Source organism: Falco cherrug, chromosome 4, assembly GCF_023634085.1.
Source record: "Falco cherrug isolate bFalChe1 chromosome 4, bFalChe1.pri, whole genome shotgun sequence".
Lineage (NCBI taxonomy): Eukaryota > Metazoa > Chordata > Aves > Falconiformes > Falconidae > Falco > Falco cherrug.
The window spans coordinates 80,266,541-80,286,782 of record NC_073700.1 but is presented as its reverse complement, the minus strand read 5'-3'; the positions used below and the strand labels follow the sequence as shown (position 1 = coordinate 80,286,782).

The window sequence follows — 20,242 nt, the reverse complement described above, 5'->3', positions numbered from 1 at the left end:
AAGGAAAAAGTCCCTCAATTTGTCACTGTGGTGAAGCTACAACTTAGCCACAGGATCATAATCCATGATCACAGCTTTTGTTCTTCTCCATACTCAAATAAATCACATTTCAAACAGTTCAAGGTTGAACCTATTTAATTATTACTATGTGTTTATGTATTTACAAAGCCTTTGTCTTTTTAGAGAAACTAAGGTTTGGTACTTGGCTGTTTATAGTTGAGGAGCTGGTAGCTCCCGCATTAAGTTTTAATCTTTTGTGGGTTGTATGCAGAACCTAGTCCTGGAATTTATTAGTACTATATTCTGAAATTCATATTATAAAATGAATGACTTTTGTTTATTTTCAAAAATACCCTTCATAGTGTCATATTTCTTTAAAATGGCTGAAGATTTCTTGTTTGTTTCCCAATAAATATCAGATCAGTTTTGCTTAACTTACAAATAAAAAATTGTTTCATCACAAGTTCAGTGTTGGGTTTGAAAGCAAGTCTAATTTTTTCCTTCCCTTAATGATGATAAAAACAAAACCCCTTTCTTACCTATACATGTCAAACTGCGACTTAAATCTCAGCTTTTTAATTTTTCCCAGTGCTGCTCATTGATATGCATATATGGAAATAGCTATATAATTTCAGCCCATGACAAGAATTTAGTGAACAGTTCAGTGAATGCATATGCAGTTTGTTGGCTGTCCAGTATTGACAGATTACTTTTAATGTGTGCCTAATGAAGTCCTACAAAAAAATCACTCCCAAACTGAACCCAAACTTATTTACACAACTTGTATCACCAACAAAATATGAAAACGGTCACAGAAACACAAAGGAAGGGTGACATACTGTGTTTTGCATTCATACTCTAAACCTGATTCCCTTAACTTTCTTCTGTGCCCCCATTGTGTCTTGATAGTTGAAGCAAATGCCAGATTACATCCTTACCTGGAACTTCTCAGATTTGCACTGATTGCTGTCATAGCTTTATTTCTCCTTTGATGTGTCTTCTCACTTTTAAGATCATGGTTAGACAATACTTACCAGTTGACAACCTACAGGTAATTGAAAGTACGCTATCAAAAGCAAAAATACGCATACTTAAAATGTGGATTCTGAGGTTGAAATAATTTGTTTCCTCTCTTCAAGAAACCAAAGCTGCACCTATGTATTTAGAAACCTTGAAGATACCCAATTCTACACAATCTAGGTTCAATCACACCACGGTTGCTGTTACAATACACTTTTCTCTACTGTTCCTTTGTTAGATTCATTTTGTGTTAATTTTAATTGTAAAATCATAGTAAGGGCCACCTCCTCTGCGTGTACAATCACAGCGAAGTCTCTCTTTGGAAACCTGACCGTGATATGACAATAAACAATGATTATCAGAAGCTCAAATCTGTTACTTTTCCAAGAATTCTGGGATGAAACCCTGGTGGACTAGTTTGGAAATATTTTCTATTTGTAATGCCCCCACGGAGTAAATAAATCACCACAGAAGTCAAAGTAAACCCCTATTCCCGTGAGCAGCAACATGACAGGAGGTTATTTATTTGTGTTTCCTATTTCTAGGAACTAAATGCACATGGGTGTTCTAGTTTTAGTTACTTTATCTATAAGCTGTACTAACAACTTAAAATCATGGGTAGCACAGACAATCTTAAGGTGTATTTAAAACAATTTATCAGAGACATGTAGCATCATATATGTGATAATTCAGGTTGATGTTCCATACTTAAGGTCTGGAGGGGAATCTCCATTTCTGTGTATTTTGGCTTTGGATCTCATTTTTAGTCTTGATATTCCACAAAATGAAAGAAATTTTCATTCCTTAATTTGCTTTGAACCAATGTAACAGACTAAAACACCCCACACAGCGCTGAAGAACGATACTCTCAGATGCAGGTCTGCTTCTTGGCAACCAGGGGGCTGAACCCACGTAACCCACCCTGCATCTCCAGGCAGCCACCCGGGCCACCAGGACCCTGCTTCTTCCCCTCACTGGCTGTTTTTGCAAGGACCAGTGCTTGCTGGAATCCCTCTCTCCAAACAGGCTTTGTGAGCCATTCATCTGGTTATTAGCCCCCAAAACGCAAACCACCAGTTATTAATACTGGCCTACTATCAAAGAACCGATGTCCCATACAAAGTTTGACTCCCAGGATAGACTGACAAACTGGTAGGAAATAGTTTCACCATCTCGGTGTTACCTGTTATTTTAAGGATTACGCTGGTATCTTCCTCACTGCTCTGTGTCTTCAGTCTCCAAGAATGAAGAATTCTGTAGCTCTATTTTGTGAGTGGAAGTCAGTGATACCAGGTTTCACTCAGCCAAGGAAAGAAAAAAATAATTAGCTAGCAGTTTTGCGACTGCCTGAACTTGAATTTAATGAACTGCAGCAAAAGCTTTCTGCAACATTAGAACAGCAGCTGGAGCTAAACCCTACATTTCTGCTTTAAATGGCCTCCACTTACTAGTTGATGAGCAAAACATTAGTAGCAGTCGTTTGTTGAGTTTAACAGAAATATAAAAGAAAGCTTTGTAGCACAAGCGAGAACTTAATTGTCAATCTCAAACTGGCTCTGCAATACCCTTGCAGAATTACAGTCCTAAAAAGTCAAGGCAGAAGTTTAATGGCCTCAATGCTGTAAATGGGCCCTTTCAGAAAGGCAAATCATTATTTACATTAAAAATTGCAATACTCTGTCTCTGTTAATGCATTCTCTTTGAAATGAGGTGGTACTGCAGACGACAAGATTTCCATCTGCCACCTTACATCAATGAAATTGCAGTACAATGTGTTTTTCTCTAGAATGCTTCATACATCTCATCAAAAAGCCTTACCACCATATATTTAAAACTGTCTTTATGTTGAACAAGTTCTTATAAGCTATAAAGCTTTCTGCTATTATGTAAGGTTTTATATACCTTTATAATAACACTACGGAGATTGTAAGAAAGGAATATAAGTGATAACAGCATTATTATTACTTGATTTACGCTGTTTAAAGCGTTTAAGTCCTACTTCAGTAGTTGTCAGTTACCTTGGAAAATGTCCTGGGCATTCCCCCTGTAAACTGTATTGAACTATATAAGACTAAAACATATATGCAACAGGATTGGGAGGGGTTATTTTCCAGCAGAGGGAGAGGACAATTAAATAAAAGTAAATTACATTAAATTAATTTAAAAGAGGAGAAGATATTCTATTAAAGAATTCTCCAAATCACTGCATGCAAATTTCCAGATTTTCATTCTCGCTGCTTTTCAGAATAACCCCAGATCTTCCATTTACCATACAATGCCTGAGGACAAGGAAGGGAATTTGTTCATTGTGCTCTCAGTTTCTCTGTAGAAGGCTTGCACAATCCATTGTCTGTGCATTTCTTCATATTTTCACAGCCCTGCAGGCGGAAGGGGGGTGGGGGTGGGGAATCCCCTTTTGTCTCGTTGTCAACACTGTACGTATTTGACTGTCAGCCACATATATTTTGACTATCATCCACATGTATCTACACCCATGTTTCATTCTTTCATTCCTGGAAGTCTTTTGACCCAGTTAAACCAGCTGCTAAGAATATCAACAGAGAACAAGCTGGAATAGCAGGAAGGGTACCAGGTGTCTACAGTTACTTTGTTTTATTTGTCTTTGTATAGTACCAACCACAGTTTTTACACAGAAAGCAGTAACAAGCAGATACTCTACACAGAATAGCGTTTACTACTAGCATGATGATGCAGTACAGAGAGAGACAGGCATGGTACAACTGCAGAGCCCTTGAGCCGCAAAGACAGGATGCAGTGAAGAGGGCCACAAGCATAGGATGCTGAAGGAAGGAGCACAGTCTGGCACTGGAGACTCCTTGGCTATAACTCAACCATGTTCAGTTAAAGAAATGAAGACCTGAAGCTGGACAAAACTGGATTTAGGGGTAACAAAGAAATAGTATCTAACTTACGTAAAAGACACCACATATAGTAAATTTGGGTGTAATATGGAACTGCAGACCAATGAAGACAGAGGAAAGATGTAAAATGTAGTTGAAAGACATATAAAAATGACCCCAAGTTGATCCCAGAGCGAAGAAGAAACCATCAATATGACCATCATATTGCTTGCAGTGGAGCATTCCATATGCTGGCAATTCACCATAACACCCCACCACTGCCACCAGCATGAAACCACCAAGCTCAGCACCCAGAGCAGCAGTGGAGATGTGAGCCCAACACTGGGAGAAGGAATAGGCACTAGGAAGTGTATGTATAACAAATCTGCATTATCATTATTTTTTAAACAATTAGATCTGGACTAATAATGGTTAGACTGCTTCGCTTTCAGTTATACTAACAATAATTTTTTAGCTTTATTAGCTTTACTTATGTAAAAGGTGTGTTTCCTTTGTGCACATAAGCAAGATTTTTAGTGTAACAGCTCTGCAGCAGTAAAGAGAATTCTGGGGCAGGTGGACAGAAAAAAGGACAGATGAATTTTTGAGTTACATATATACAGATAGAGTAATCCTCTCTTGGTACATCAAATTAAAAAAAACAAAACCCAACAACAACAAAAAAATTGAAACTTAGACACAGTCTGGCTTCAAATCATTAGAGAAATGTGCAGAAATGAAAGCAAAGGTTGTCATTACCTTAAGGGCACATCTTGCAATTTTTAATTGAGACATTCAAGCTAGTTTAGTAGGATCTCCTCATTCCGAACTGAACCAAAAATCCTAGATTTACCAAATCTGCAAAACAATGTGATGACAGAAAAAAAAATCAACAATTACATTTTACATAGGAAATATCTGAAGTACTTACCAGCATAAGCAAGGCTTTTATCTGGATCACAATGGCAGATATGTGCCAACAGGGTAACCAGCTGAACTAATTTTGTCCACCCCATATACCAATGAGCTAGAAAGCTGTTCAATAAGGGCACGGACTTGCTAATGCTAAAAAAACCCAAACCTGACTAAGCAGACATGGTAAAGCCTATGGGCTAGTTACTGAAAGTGGTACAATTATGAATAACTGGAACAAAAAAGTGCCCGCAGTGAACTGAAGTGTGGCTAGGATTAACTGTAAAACACTGCAAGATAGCAGTGGGGGACATAGAAGAGCTAGGGAAAATATGTCATAAAGCAATGAGCCACAGCAAAATCTGATATGATCAAAGACATAACAAAGCATGTGCTGTGAGGCTCCTCTCCCCCAAGAGCAGAGTAGAAGTATTCCAAAATAACTTACCTTTATGATAGTAAATAGCCAAATAGCGCCTTTAACTACAGCTCACCTGTGAGGACAGGGACAGCATAAGCCAGGAATTATTTAGTAGTACATCATCTCTTCTTACAAAACAACTTATCAGCAAAAAATATTAATGAATGGAAAAATTGAAATTAAACGTTTGAAGAACAACAAAAAATGCAAACTTTCCATAACACCGCGGAGGGCTTTTTGTCGCACTCACACTATCAAACCAAATTTCATTTGTCTCAGGACTCCCTAGGCCAGCAGTTGTCCACCAGCCACTGTATCTAGCAGACTTAGGTGGCTTTTTCTTCTATGATGGAGACCAATTCGCTTTTGAATCTACACCATCTCTTAGCATCCACTGCCCTTCTAATGGTTCCATAGTGCTCAAGGGAGAAGCAGATCCAAGGTACGGTCTACCACAGGTAACATTGCCATAAATTTATAAAAAGCCAGAAGCAGGAGTGCCTATCAGTCTTTGCTATCCTCAGAGCATGTTCTTCCTCGGGCAGCAAGGATATCTTAGGGCACAGGTGCACACCTGAAACATGCCTACTCATCAATAGCATGGTTGAAAGAGTCTGAGCGGAACACAGCTGAACAAAACTCTTTTGAAAGGAGAATTTGAACTATGTGAATATCATAACCAGGTGAAATAAGAACAGGATTAAATTCCAGCACATTCAGTGTACCTTGAAACCAAGACAAGCAAAAACATGCAACTAAGTGCATGTAGACAAAACCAGACTAATACATATCCCAGACACATGGCCTTGAAAAAGTATGCGGGCAAATTTAATCTCAAATATTCATGATTTCTAAGACTAAATCATACTCTCTCCAGGAAAGCAGTAGCAGTCACATATGGTGGAACATTTGCTGAGCCAAACAATCCTGCAAGCCAGGGGAAAGCACCCAGGTCCCCACCGTTAGGGAGTGCTACACTGCTGGTAAGACGGGTAGCTTACAATGACAGTTCTGCAATATCTACCATTAAAATTTGTTTCAATTACTTTTACCTTCATTAATCCGCAATTAAATATTGCTTTAAAGCTTCAGCTGAAATTGGATACCATACATTGACTTTCTTATTTAAACAAAACTGATAATCCTTTGGTTACAAGCCTTACTATTTCTGCATTTTAGAGGAGAACCCAAAACAGGGTAACTGTGAGGAGGAGCTGACCATAAAGTCAAACCCAGCCCTTCTACAGTCTTTCAAATAAGGAAAAATTACAAAGCTTTTGAAACCCGTCATTTCCCTCTTGTCCCACAGAAATTTCTAAGATCAGAAACTGAGCTCCCTCAAGATTCCTTTTGCACGGCACACTAAGGAGTCAGCAGAACAATAAAGGACTTATGGACAAGAGGAACAATGGATTTGGGAGGAGGATGTGAAAATTTAGAAGCAGATGCAGAGCAGTGAATTGTAAGAGTTGACTATCTGAGTTGAACGAAGATTGGACTCTGTAAGAAAAAATGCCACGTGATTATATACCTGATAATTTTGTAAAACATACACATTTTTGCTTCCATGCATGACTGTGTTTTGTTCAGACACTGAGGCAGGTAATGGTTTAGGATTCATATAAAACTTGATGGGATTAACAAATAACAGGTGTTTTGTTTTATAGGTTTTAATATTTGCAGACACAAACATGGACAGTATCATTATTTCTCACACCAGCAAGCAGGCCAGGCTGCTCTCCTGGGAACTGGAAAATATTAAAAATGATGATATAAAATTAATCAATTAATCATAGACAAGTGAAGAAAGCCCTCCCCTTGCTACAGCTCGTAACCTCTGAGGGGAAAAAATATTAGAGTAAAAAGAGAAACATAAAATACATTTGTAATCAACTTTTCCATATTTTAAGACCAAGCATTTTAGCAAAGGCTTTCTCTCTTTCAGTTTATCTACATTTGGTATACCATGCATATAACCAATTGCCAGGTTCACGATTGACCAGAGGTCAGCTTCCTTCCTATGCTATTTGTCTGACAGAAGCCTATTTATTCACTGCTTGTAAAACAGATCTAAAAAATAGTGAAAGCATTGCCCAGAGATACTAACTTACCATTTTCAGATTTTTAGGTACCAAAATTAAATAATATTGCAAAATGACTACATTCCATCACTGAACATTTTGGGCTTCACTGTTACAAGCTTTACTTCCTGAGAGTTAAATGCTGTCTAAGTTGTCATCACCACATCAGTATAGCAAATTAAGCTGACTGTTCAAATGAGCTTCTAATGTGTTGGCTGAAAGGAGGAGGAAAAAAAGAAAGGAAAGACACGATCTCACCACATACCATTTCCCTTGTCGCCAGTCTGCATCCAAGCAATCTGACCTCATGGCATATACTGCCATGTTAGATGACTTAACAGAGCTTATTTGAATTAGCTTCACTTTCCTGGCATTGTTGCAATTTTAATTAGAGCAGGCTATTTCACACACTGTACACTGCGTTTATAACAAACATATGTGAGATTTCTGGGATAGGGAAGCTGATGCACTAATCAGTACTCTAACAAATTCATTCTACGTGTTGTCAGTTTTCCAGTTGTAAGCCCTTACCTTCATCTAAGAGGGTGGTGGAAATTTTTTGTAGACTTCAGTGAAGGAGTATGTAGCTACACTTGAACGGCTTCTCTGGCAAAACACTTCCCAATCTTTCAACAGTAAATGCTCAGTCACATTTCTGTTTCTTCTCCATAGAAAAGCACTATAGTGCTGCAAGATGAACAGTTACATTACCAGGTTTGGTTTCACCCTCGTACCACCTATAACCGTGGCCTGCATGGCTTCCCCAAACCATCTTTAATACTTAGGATTCTCATGCATTGGACTCCCAGGCAAGGTAAATAGTACCTTGAGATAACATAATGTCTGTAACTATAGAATAGATCCACTCAATTCTGATTCTCAGAACAATTTCCCCTACAGTCTGGTAAGACCAGGGCAGAGACATAGCACTTGAGCACCAAGACCAGTAGAGGTATACGGAGGTATGGAGCCTAACTGTGTGAGCCTACGGAAAATAAACTACAGCCACATCACTGGAACAATTTATAAGCTACCATATCAGGAGGAAAAAGGCAAAAATATTATGGGAAAACTGCTTCGCTTATTTGCACAGCAAAGGGTCAGAGCAGCAATACTAATACACTGGAAGCATGTAATAGCTAATGACTCAAAAGATGAAAATGATGCCAGCTTCACTGAATTAAGGATGAAAAGAACTCACTGTTGAGCCCGACTCCTACTAAACTAGCAGACAAAACACTTAGGTAACCATAGATACCTTAAAAAACCTTCTAACACTCAATTTAATAATTACTGCAGATTTCTTCTGTTTCATAAATAAAGGTTTTAAAAAATAATAATGTCTGGCTACATGGCAAAGCAACAGACATTACCAAAGCAATGCCAGATTGGGAAGACCTTAAATGGTTCAGGAGATCAGTTGATAGATGAGATGAGAAACGAAGCAACAGAAAATTGACTTGTTCACAATATCTGCTTTGATCTTACAGCTTGCACTAGAATTTGCAGTTCCAGTGAATACTATACTATGAAGAGCAGAGAGCTGCAACAGCATTATGAGATCATGCAGCAACAGCAAGGAAAGACAGCCAGGCAGAAAGCCTGGCACAGAGAACTCTCAAGATTGCCTATTTTTGTTGTCCAACAACAACGATTTTTCGAGAAGAAACAACAAAAAGCAGGAAGAAATGAGAGTACTCACAGAACATGGACAGAATGGTGCAAAACCCCGCAACCATTTCCTCGCAGAAGCAATACCAGGGAATTTCAGATTCATCGGTTGTAATTACAGCCGAGAGTCCACAAAGTATACCACAGTATTTTGACAACTGTTGAATTTAGAAGGCAATAAACAAAGCTTTTATTTTAATTACAAGGGGAGAAATAGAAAAGTCAAAGTCATAGAGGACCTGCTTCTGATTTCATGTCTGATTTCATACAGAAAAAGGCGGAACATACCCTCCTTGGCATACACATACGGTAACAAATACAATGAATATCCTTGTTCTCCTGCTAACTCTTATGGAAAAGTTACCCTAGCTTTGCACAACATACATTCACACGCCTCCTTGTAAGTAAAATGGCCATGGACTGAATGCCAAGGATGGCTCGCCCTGTGGCAGTCAGAACTTTCTCAGGCACTGCACACGTAGAGGCACCGCAGAGGCATTACAGGGCAGTGCGCGCAAAGCCTGTCTGGGCACTGAGGGGTTTCGTGGTGGTTAAGCAGCGGCAATAGAGAAATGTAGCTCTATTAATGCAAGATGCGCCACGCTGCTTGTTCCGAGTCCTGAAGAAGATGCCCTAGTCATGGTCCATCATTAGCACAGATGGATCCATAAGGGCTCCAGAGGATGCCATTATTAACTCAGAAATGCAGCTACATTTCCAGGTGGCACTGTGGCACTTGAAAGTCTGCAAAACAGGGGGAGTCTTTGAATATTTTCTTAAGACTTTATAGGTAAGTTCTATAGGACTGATTAACGTTTTTACAATAACGTATTTATACTTTTATGTACTTTTTCAAGTACATAATGTATGGAGTCGCTTAGTATCCTTTTAGCCAGTTCAGTAAATCCAGGTACCCTCACCTTTTTTACTGCTGTGAAGGTAATAAGTGCAGTTATTAAAATCCATTGTGCGGACTCCTAATGTTCTTGCCTTAGAAAATGAACAAAGACTCAACAGTTTCAAACATTTTTCCCTTTTCCGTTAAAGCCCCCTGTAGTCCGAAGTAAAAAGCAATTTAACACAACCTTCTTATGTTTACAGCTCTAAAAAGAAGAAAGGAGAAACTTCAGAAAAGTTTACCAGAAAACTGAAACAAATTGGGGGTCCATTTTTTCTGTCACTTTTGTGATGTCTTCTAGACACTTTTACATGTCATCAGATCAATTAGCCAAAAGGAGACCTATCAGTGAAAATCTGAACCAGAACGACTTCATCATTTCACAGGAATAGCACCTTTTCAAACATAACCATCCAACTTTCATTTCTTTGAATCAAAGTGGGACATCAAAGATGTTAGATTAAGAGCAAGGAACCATACCTTCTGAAAAAAGTGATGGCCCAAGAAAAAAGATGAATCAACTAGAGGTGTAAATGAAAGCAATGAGTCTTTACCAGAGCTCTTAGTATAAACATTAGTCTTTGCCTATCAAAACATGAATGGTGAAAGACTTTACAGAATTTTCCAAGTGCTAATTATTACAAACTGTGGACTCCTGAAAAACTTATAGTTTTAAAACTGATCTGCTTGTGTGTGTGTGTATATATATGTATATGTCTTAAGACACACACACACCCATATATATATCTTACGACACTGAAACTACTGGTGAGTTACAATGTCTTGGTACAAGACCAGGGGGGAAGAACGAGTTTTATCAGAAACCTTTCCCCAAATATAAGCTGGTTTTAGTCTGTGTATGTCCTATGTCCATTGCTAGGGGACTAGCTCTGGAAACTGTATTAATAATACTATTAATAAATGATGAATGAATTTACAAGCGACTGAAAACAGGGTACCTACTATCTGGCCACAGTGCCAGTGAGCCAAGACATACTCCTAAGCCCAAGACATTAAGACAGTTTTTGAGTATCTAAGGCCTGAACTTGGACATGTGGATGACAATACATTTTCAAAGGCAGTTGTTTCCCCATTGAAGACTTGACTGTAACAGCCACATTTTTGCTCTTGCAGAATAACGGAAAGCATATTCTGTTATATGCTAGGCGTTCTGTTATACTGCATATATACTATACACTATATAGTTCTGGTGTACTTAGGAGTCCCCAGGAGGTAGCCAGGTGTCCAGTACTCTGGTGTACATTTTCTGGGGTGCTGCAGAAGTAGCAGTTGGTCATTTGCTGAAGTCACAGAAAGATCATTATTCACTTTTTAAGCTTGACATTATCAGTGGTCTGCCCGTGTTTATAGTCAGCTCGCTCTCACCTTACAAATCAGTCTCTCTCTCAGAAATGAAAACACAATCATTACCAAGCAAAGTAACATCTCTTTTTACTATCAACATTAAATGCCATACAACTCAAGAGTGAAACCCCATGACAGCTACGCTGGGTGCAATTCAAAAACCTAATGTGTACTAGGATGAAGTGAAGAACAAGGAGTGATCTCCCTTGGACAAGCTGTGAGATCTGAGGTGGTCACTGTGCTTTCCTATAGGATGAATTTTCGAACAGGTGTAGGCAAGTTAAATCTGCCTTTTACTAAAGGTTAGACCTAGGAAGGTTAATGGTGGGCCTGCAACAGAGAAGCACAAACAGAACAATAACTTTGACACCCTTTTTACAAAATTAAGTCCTACCCTACTTTCACATATGGAACCTACAGTTAGTACTACTACTACAAGAGTTTTTGTTACTCTTTATTCATGCCGGTGTTCCTGCAACAACACAACAGCTATTTCCAATTCCTTCCTCAGTAACAGATGGGTATGAGAGCTCCTGTACTGAACACATGAATAATAAAACAAGCAAGGCCCACATTTGGATGGAAACAACACAACTGCGGCATCTGTCCTGTCCTCTGCTTCTTTCTATTGTCCAAGCTATTCCCACTTTACAAGAGCATTTCCAGAGAATTTCTCTAGAGGACACCAGAATTAAATTATGTCTCTACTTTTGATTGACTGCAAAGCAGATGTCAAACAACCAAAGCGTCTCAAATCTCCCTTACAAATTACAGTAAATAGTGCTAAGATAAACTTCGCCAAGCTAGTTACGCCTAGCAGCATTGATGCTGAAATGTACACTGAATTTAAACAGGAGGAGAGAAGAGTATTTGGCAGTAGGTAAGAAAATGGAGACAAAGCTCCAAAGACTCTAGCAAGCGTGAGCTTATGTGTTTTGAGAAGGAAAAAAAGGGGAAAATGAGAATGGAACTAAACACAAGGGTAATGCAAATATTTCACATTTGATTATGAGAGGGCCTCATTACCTGAGAAATACTGAGGCTTCCATTATATAAACACCTTGGCAACACCTGAAAAATCCTATTGCTGTGTTGCTGGGTGATGAGTATTTTGGATGGGATAAAATGATACCTTAATTGTTTCCCTGGCATGATCTGTGGAAATAAAGTCTCTAACTCAGGATAAGTTATAAAGCGGGTATGTCTAGTTCACCGGCAGGCATCAGAGTGGGTAACTCCAAAAGCCCTGCTGCTCCAACCTCTTTGTGCATGTGTGATTTAAAGTATACATACATACATATTCAAGAGATTCCTGAGAATAGGTCAGGTTAAGATAATTAGTTTCAAGAAATTATTTACATAAGTTACCTCCCATTTGCGCTTGCGCACTGCCTCCTGGTGGTGGCCTTTGAGGGTGGTTGAGGATGAAGGCTTAGTAGTCTCTCTTGCTCTGAACCTCACACCTTCTCCCTTCACACAGACGCAGTCGTGTCTTGAGTTTCTTCCAGAACGGAACAGGACAGAACCAGTTTTCCTGTTCCAACACGCTAACGTTTGCATAGCAGTTTCTTCTTATCAGTACACAGAGCATAACAGTTCCACCTATCAGGGCCCCAGGACCAGGCCCCAAGACCTTGCTTAATCTACAAAACTACATTGTGAAACTCCTCTTTGTGCGTATAATGAGAGGTTTAATTATTCAATCAATTTACTTCTAAGCTTTCTATCAATTTCCCCCTGTCTTGTTATCATAGGCAAATTTCTTTGCCTTATATGTGATTTATTTCTTGAAAGGGAACTAGACAATACTTTGCCTGAAAGTTACCTCTTAATGCATTCGCATGTGCGCTAAGTATAAATGTTAAAAATGTCAATTGCTTTAACATTCTCCAATTCCAAACATACAATATTGCAGACAAACAAAACTGACTGGAACTAATGTCAAGAGAACAACAATGGGGTTGTTGAAACAACACATTTAGAATACCAGTAGCATTAGGTGACCATCCAAAAAGCGCATCCCACCAGTTATGTTCTGCATCTTTCTTTACACTTTTCAAGATCCTGTGAATTTCCTTTGTGTCATGGTGAAAAGCTATCAAGGTTTTCTGTCCGTTTTCTTGGACTTCCTTCAAGATTTCGATCAAATCTTGATGTTTCACTCATTGTTTTACCAATGTAAGATTCATTCCGATAAGTACAGGCATCAATCTGTGAAACATTGTATATTTGGACCGTATCAACTGGTGGGATATGATCGGCACTAAATACAAAAAGTCACACCCAACTATCTTAACAAAATGACAAATATAAAAATTAGCATGGTTTTTATTATTTACAACTATCTTGTCTATTGTTACAGAGCTACAAGCAGTTCTCAAACACACACACAACCGCACCAAATATATGTAAGTGCTGTCTTTTGATTAGTGTCTGAATGGATTTCAAAATGACAGATACTTTGTTCGGTATAGAGACAAATGTCTTGAGCATCAATTGTACTACTTTTGCAAATGAATCCCTTTTGTTCTTTCATACTGCAAGATTCTAAATTTACAGTTTGCCATTTCTCATCCACCATTCATGCCCATGCTCTTACGTTCGAAAGGACAGAGCACAGTTCCATTGAGGTTCAATAATGCAGTGATGGGGTGGACTACATATACTGAAGCGTTATGAATGGCCGTATTAGCAATGGGATCATAGGTAAAATTTACTAGAGTCCACCAAGACTGGAGTTCTTTTTCAAAGTTAGTGGCACTATCCCAAACGACTTTCCAGATTTCGGTAGGGAAAGTGCCCTCTTTGCCTTCTCTTATAATTGAGGCAGCCACTGATGGCATCCATAATTGAGCCTGTATGCAACTAAGGGCTAAAGAAATGTTATCTTGGATCTTACCAAGTGCATCTATTATCAATTCACGGTCTTGTGCATTCACCTTTTCCCACTTGGGTAACACTTTTGATAACAGCCATTGACTAGTTCCTAAAGCTAACAGGGAACACTGCAAAGGCTGTTGTAACTCTGTCAAATCATTAGTTGTAGCAGCCAGCTTATTAATTAGTATTTAATTGAAATATTCATTTATAATGAGTCAATTTCATTTAAAATACCCAATCTCATTCCCAACACACCAGTTAGGTCTCTTCGTGTTCGCCTTTTAAAGGGCACCTGTCTTCTCAACCAGGTTGTCCATCCCTCAAAGGATGTCTTCAAGGAAGGAGAACAGGCTGGTTGAATTTCAGAGACATTGGTTTGTATTAACAACTCAACACATTTGTGAGACCATTCCGGCTTGAACAACATCTGCTGCCCTGTTTTTCTGATCACATAGGGTCAATTTCAAAAATTTTCAGATTAAGTGCTAATGGGGTCGATGGAACTGTGGTGGTAGCAGAAAGGTGGCTGGCATGATTGTTATTTTAACCTTGTAAGTCAGAGCCATTCTCGGTGATTCCTGCCCTAGGCATACTATGAAGACTGGTTCAGTTAAGGTAAAATTATGCCAACACTCTCGTGCATTAAAGCACGTGGTCTTACTTAGAAGGGTAAATTCTTTACCTACCTTTCTGACATCAACCAGGGTGTCTCCCAAATTTCTGATGTTATCATCTTTATTACATATTTGACATCCTACTTTTATTTTATCTCCTAGTTTCCCCCACAATCGGGCAACTCTGTCCTCATCATCCCGGTCCCACTGATTTCTTTGGTACACCTCATTTCCGGAAAAAAATCACCGTAGCTACTTTTGGGTTTGGGTCTACACTTCCTATTATTCCAGCGCGGTTTTTCTGAGCGTGATTCCAAGGCCAGTTATTAGGCTCTTGGTTGTAGACAAGAGGGAGGATACAAAAAAGCACAAACAGTCCAAACCCGTTATTGATCAGTCTAAGAATCTAAACTTCCCTCCCCCATCAGTTTTTAGTATTATATTAAACCTGTCTTGTTCAAGAATGTCTTTGTCTGAGTCCGAGTTTTAAAGGTCCAGTTTCCATTAACTCCCAGCGTTGTTTAGGGGCTTTCTTCACCCTGGAATGATGTATCCACGACAACTGCTCCTGTAATTTAACAGCTGTGTGTGTTGTCAATAAGACCTGGAATGGTCCATCCCATTTTGGTTCCAAAGGTGAGTCTGAAAGAGATATAACATATACATAATCACCTGGCCTTATGTTATGCATTAGTCCATCCAGACCCTGAGCACGAGTTCCCAAGACCAGTTTCTTGACTTCCCTAAGTTGTTTCTGTAAACTTATTACATAATCAGTAAATACTTCAGCCACAACTTGTGTTGATGTTCCTGTTTGGACCATATAGGGTCTCCCATATAACATTTCAAAGGGGCTCAATCCCTCCTTAGTTCTTGGTTTGGTCCTGATGCGCAACAAGGCTAGGGGTAGTGACTGAGGCTGGGTTAATCCAGCTTCCTTACCCAACTTTACAATTTGTAATTTAAGAACGCGGTTCGTTTTCTCCACTTGACCACTCACATGTGGCCTGTAAGGAGTGTGTAATTGCCAATCTATCCCCAGAAGTCTACAACTTGCTGTGTGACTTTGGCTACAAAATGAGGGCCTCTATCTGAAGATATTACTGCTAGAACCCCAAATCTCGGTATAATTTCATGTAATAAGGCCTTAGTCACTTCCCTGGACTTGTTTGTTCAGCAAGGGAATGCTTCTGGCCATCCTGAAAAGGTATCAGTTAATACCAACAGATATCAAAATCCCCCTTTCCTAAAGGGTTCCAAAAAATCAGTCTGCCACCACTGCCCGGGGAGATTACCTTTCACTATTTGCCCTAGTTCAACCTTTTGGGTTATTCTGCAAACAAATGTCACATTGTTGTGCCACTTGTTTGATTGTCGTATACAAATTACGGGCAACCATGCATTTGCTCAGGTGTTTTTACAAGGATTCAGCTCCCCAATGTGTCTTTCTATGTTCAGCCATTATTGTAGACCAGAGTAATGTGCTATTCAGGTATTTCAGTGGCCCATACACCTGGAAATACTTGGTCCTGAACCTCCTTTGGTACTTGTGTCTTTTCAGAGGGACTTACCAAAGCTAAACTTAAAAGCTCAATCAGCTGGTCTTTCCCCACCTTAAATTCTATTCTGTCCTTTCCAAATTTTATTTCTACCCCCAGTTTTTCCAGTAAGTCTCGTCCCAATAAGGGCTTTGGTGAATTTGGCATATAAAGGAATTTCTGTATTCCTAATTGTCTGCCCAATTTGAATTTCAGGGGCTGGAGGAAACACGCCCTTTCATTTTGACCAGTAGCTCCCTTTACCATTACGAAATCATTATCAATAAATGTTAAAGCCTGGTTTAAGACCGAAAACGTCACCCTGGTATGTACTAAAAACTCTTCTCCCTGTTTCTGTTTCCCTAGCTTTAATATAACCAGTGGATCCGCTAGGGTAGACTTCCCAGCTTTCCGTCAATCATCAGTTTCCTGCAACAGGGGCCTGGGTTCTAGGGGTGTTCATGATTTTCCTGCCTCCTTGTCTCCTTTGAGAACAATCCCTCTTCCAGTCACCTGTTTGTTTACACCATGCACACTGATTCATTCCCAGTGGTGGTCTCCAAGAGTCTCCACCTTCCACAGTCGTCCCTATTTTCTCTTTTGTCAGGACCTCGCCTTGTTGTAAAGCTGCTATAAAAGCTCTCCCGTCCCTTCTTCTGTCCTCCCCCATGGCTTTATGGTCTTTCCTCTTTTCTTCCTCTTCCCTATTACTAAATACCTTCCAAGCCTTGTCAAGAAGTTTTTCTAAGTTTCGCCCCTCAGGCATTCCCAGTTTCTGTAGCTTTTTTCATACACCTCTGGCTGACTGGCCTACAAAATGCGAGACGAACTGCTGAATTCCCACCTCTGATTCAGGATCTAAAGGAGTTCATCGCCTCATCGTGTCCCAAAGTTTTTCCAGGAACTCTTGATGGAGACTGGTTTGGCCCCTGCCTAATTATATATAATGCTGACTAATTTATTGTTTTGGGGATAGCTCTCCCTATTCCTTTTGCTACCCAATCTCGATATTGTTACAATGGTTGCATTTGCACAGCCCTTTGGGATCCCAGTGGGGGTCTTGTAGGGGAAAATGATCTTTTACATCTTCCCCTGACCCTTTAAGTTGGTCCACAGCCAGATCCTCGGCCTTTTTCAATATTAATTGTTTCTCGGTTTCAGTTACATGATCTAACATTAATTGAATATCCTTCCAATCAGGGTTATGTTGCCTGACTAAGTACTGGAAATGTTTTGCCACCCCTACAGGTTCTGTTCTATAGCCCCTTGCCTTTTTTTCCCAGAACTCTAAATCCAGCAATGTAAAGGGTACCCTTATTATCATGGCACCTCCATCCACCCCAACCACAGCCCAACCACATCCCACTTCCTGTAAGGGTGCCTGGCTGGGTTCAGGTTCAGATTTTAAGTCTCTCCTGGCCCGAGTACAGAATGCCACAGGTATCCCAGGGGTGCTATCAGAGTCTGACTCCCCAGAGCTTTCCCGTGTTGTTAGAGGGGGTGGCCTATCATATTCGGGTAAATTTTTATTCTGTGCCTTTCAAATCTTCTCCAGGTTCATACACCTCTGTCCAGTACTACATGAGGAACAACACCACTTCAATTTACCTCTTCCTTCTTTTAGGTTTTCCTTTTCTAATGCCTACACCATGGGATCCTGTGGGGGGCTCATGCTACAAACTTTCTGGTACTCTGGGTGATTACAGAGAGTAAAGAATAGGTCAGCATATGAATACTCTTCCCATTTTTGGTCCCTCCTTAAAAATAACGCTAACTGCAAAAGGCTATTAATAGTTCAAAGTACCATTTATCAGCCACTTTTTCTTCATCCTCTAATGTATAGAGGGGCCACCACTGATTACAGTATTTTATCAATGCCTTTTTACTCACTGAGCCTCCATGCCCTCCCCCTATCTTTTTCCAGTGTTTTAATAAGCAATGCAAAGGGCTAGCTTCCAGACAGTTTACCTGACTTGGCACCCATTATTAGACTCATTTTCTAGACTCCCTCTTAATTTCCACGCAAACGGCCTCTGACAGTTGTGTATAGTCTTATTCCACTAATCCTCAGGAATGTCCTATAAATATGGTAACAGTGATTCTCACACACAGAGTAGTTATTATGTTAGCCTGATCCCTGCCGGGGGGTTGGGTGGGGTGTGATGACAGACAGATATCGAGCACAGGCGCGGCGATATAAAAGCTTTCTACAACTGAGCACAGGAGCGGCGATATAAAACCTTTCCACACCTAAGCACCTAAATCCATGTCCCGTGTCTGGTATTTAAGTCTTAAATTCCCTGTTTGATTCCCCACCATACATTAAACAATAATAAAGACAGACTACATTTATAACACTAGACAACAGCCTCTCGTTTGGTTCGTCTCTGGCTATTTCCCTCACGGGAGAACAGAACTGCGGATCAAAACTCTAAAATCACTTCATGCTTAATTGCACGTCTCAATCACGCTATCACACACTCTCACACAAAAGTGCTTTCACTGCTCAGTCTGGTGTTGGATTTACGATATTAAGACATGTTTCACTGATGATAAAATATGCATGGTACCGAACACTTATAACAGGTGTATACAACGATAGCTATCCCATACAGTGCTCCAGCTACCCCAGCAATGAGTGCCCAAGCTACCATTTCCCTGCGCCTTACAGGATCTTGGGTGCTCCCTCACCCTGTGTGGTTCTCTTTCTGTTGGGCCCAACAGAACCAAGGGGTGAGCCATATTGCTCCCTCACCCCACGTGGGGTATCTCCTCATGTCTTACAGGGTCTTGGTGAGCGATATTACTCCTCACCTCGCATGGGACGTCTCCATACGGCTTACAAGTTCTTCCCCTGTCCCCCCTGAAGGTATTTTAAATTCACATACCTTATCTGCTGGCAGATGGTCCTCGTCTACGCCTGCAGCAGCTGGAGGCACAGGGGAGTTCCTCCGAGGACATCCTCCCCTCAACCAACTTTGCAGTCAGGCAGAGCCCCATCTGGGTTGCCAAACTGTTCTGCAGAAATAAACTCTGTAACTCAGGATAAGTTATAAAGCAGGTATGTTTAATTCACTGGCGGGCATCAGGACGGATAATTCCAAAGACCCTGCTGCCCACCAGTGAATTAAACACACCCGCTTTATAACTTATCCTGAGTTATTGTTTATTTCTGCAGAACAGGCAAGGGACCCCCCCCAGCCTGGCCCGTCCTCCCCGCCGAGGCACGGCACCCGCGTTTTCCCCACCCTGCACTTCAGCACAAGGCCGAGGCAGCTGACGGCCGGGCCCGAGGCCTGCGCCCTCCCCCGGCCCTGCGGGGCGCCCCCGTGCCGGCCGGGGCACGCTCCCCGCTGCGGCGGGATGGCAACGCTACAGCGTGAGCTGCGCACGGCCAGGTGCGGAAAGGAAAACAGAAAAAAGGTCACTGGGAGAGCGAGGCCGGCGGGGGGGGGGATGTGCCAAGGTATCAGCCAGCAGCTTCCCAACGAAGGCGCTACCGTTGGCAGCAACCGAACCGCACCTGCCATTAAGCAAATGTTCCAAGTCTTACGAGATTACCAGGGTTCTGTCCAACGAATCGTCACCTGACGGCACGTCACCTCCCGCGTTAGCAGCCGCTGCTCCCACACCAACCGCGGCGCCCCGCGGCCCCGCCCGGTAGGGGGAGCCCCGCGCTGTCCGCCTCGCGCCGCGTCCCGCGCCTGCGCCGCGGCCGGACGTTCCGGCGGAAATGGCGGCGGCGCGAGGCGGGGCGGGGCGGCGCCGGGGCAGGTGCAAACCCGAGGCACCGAGTCGAGGCAGCGCTGACAGTCGGGCGGGGGGGGGGCGGGGGCGGGCGGCGGTGGCGGCCCCGCAGCGACCAGAGCTGCCTTGTTCTATTCCTGCTCGCGTTTCGCTGCCTGCGAAAGCAGCGCTGCGCTGTCTGCTGCGGTACCTCTGGCAGAGCCCAGCTGTGGCGCCCTTGGCACCGCGCCAGCA

General features: G+C 41.3%; 1 long non-coding RNA gene across 13 annotated transcripts in view; it reads right to left on the bottom strand.

Annotated features, from left to right (window-relative positions):
• Positions 1-19,973, bottom strand: part of LOC114014788 (uncharacterized) — a 37,785-nt gene extending 17,812 nt beyond the window's left edge. For 4 of the 13 annotated variants that reach the window (XR_008731807.1, XR_003558413.2, XR_008731806.1 and 1 more), the window contains exons 1-6: positions 19,150-19,816; positions 17,870-17,953; positions 14,796-15,365; positions 12,598-12,763; positions 5,242-7,982; positions 2,204-4,739 (exon numbers count right to left, since the gene is read on the bottom strand). This is a non-coding gene — a long non-coding RNA (uncharacterized LOC114014788). The other 9 variants (XR_008731802.1, XR_008731796.1, XR_008731803.1 and 6 more) reach the window with 8 other exon arrangements.
• Between the last annotated feature and the right edge of the window lie 269 nt (positions 19,974-20,242).